Below are 1695 nucleotides of genomic sequence, written 5' to 3'. Positions count from 1 at the left end.
TTTAAGGCTGAATGTAAATTTTTTATAAAGATTTATTATTATACTTATCAGGATATAGGAAGAGAATATTATTAAAAAATTAAAGAATCACTCCGTTAAGTATATCATAGTTAATAAAGTTAATATTTTAATTTATTCACATGTTTAATTGTTTTGCTCGTTTTATAAAGATTAATTATGAAAAACGAAAATTTTAACTCAATAATGCAGAGTTTACTTACTCTGTTTGTTTTTCAATTTCATATTTTTTCTTGAATATTTTTATAGAGTCCGTACCCTTTAGTCTTCAGTATTGATTTTTTTTTTTTTTTTGTGGGGGATTGGCGAAGGGAGAGAGATAGGGACTAGTAACAGGATTCAGAAATTTATAAAGCAATTATATTATAAAATTCATTTGGTAATTTTTAATGTTTGTACACAATCTTTCTTTTAAGCGTCAACCATTTTAATTTTCAATGCACATTTAAATGAGAATTTGGGAAGAATGCTATATATAATTATATAATTACTGGATATAATGCTAATTAATGGCCGAATGAAAAGTGATACAGCTTGGACCAATTTTAAACTATTCTGTTCTTGGTTAGAAATCTATTTGTATGGATCAAACCACTTAACCACTAGAATATAGAAATAATTATTGAATTTTTACCGAGTTCAAGAAATAATAAAACTAATGATGCTTATTTTATTTAAAATTAAGCATGAAATTACAATTGACGAATATGTAATTACTGCTGGCAATTCATTACTCAATTAAAGTTAGGTAAAATATTTATTTGACAAAATATGAAAATAAATAATTATCATTGTTACTTGTGAGTATTGGTGTTATTAATTAATAGCCATGCTCCGCTATTGCTATATTTGAGGATACATATACATTAACTGAACACTATTGAAACTTCAAATACATCAATGTTAACACTGTGACTATAGTAACATGAATGGTAACAGCTAACTCCGCTGTAGAATCACGTTAATACTAGACAAAAGACGTTAATACTAGTCTGATGTAGGTTGTTTTTTTATATGATAATATGATTGTCTATGATATTTTCATATATATACTACATAAATTATAAATAATTTTTATACAATAAACGCAGTGGTATAGGGCTCTATAAATTGCACCAAAGAGCAAAAACTGGATCTAATTAAAAAAATTGGAACCAGATTTATAAAATAAAACTTTTTTCTTTATTTGAAACTAATATTTCGCCCTTATAAGGGCATTAAATCTAGATTTTAAATGATGAGATGTTAAAAGAGAAAACATTCAGTTTTGCAACGGTTGTATTAACTTCGTAATTCGATAAAATGCAGAGGAGTTATGAACGATTATATTCTCCAAAATAAACTAAGGTGAAAATTTCCTAATTTTTAATTTCTTTGAAAAATGGTATTTGATGGTTTCAATCGATGCTAAGAACGAATATGATTTGTTTTTTCCTAAAATAAATTTATTGATTTAACTGAAAAACTCAAAATGATTTTTTAAATTTTCAGTGTTCCTATTCATCCCTCTATTTTCAATCCGCTGGTGTTCCTCAAGGTAGTATTCTCGGTCCCATCCTCTACACCATCTATACAGCTGACATACCAATAACTCCTAACACTATCCTTACCACGTATGCTGATGACACATGTGTGCTCACAGTGGATAAATTTGGGGTCAGTCCTATCCTCATCAGT

Source organism: Halyomorpha halys, unplaced genomic scaffold (genome assembly GCF_000696795.3).
Source record: "Halyomorpha halys isolate HHAL.00 unplaced genomic scaffold, Hhal_1.1 Scaffold15.1, whole genome shotgun sequence".
In the NCBI taxonomy this organism is placed as follows: domain Eukaryota; kingdom Metazoa; phylum Arthropoda; class Insecta; order Hemiptera; family Pentatomidae; genus Halyomorpha; species Halyomorpha halys.
This window is presented reverse-complemented; position numbering follows the sequence as displayed.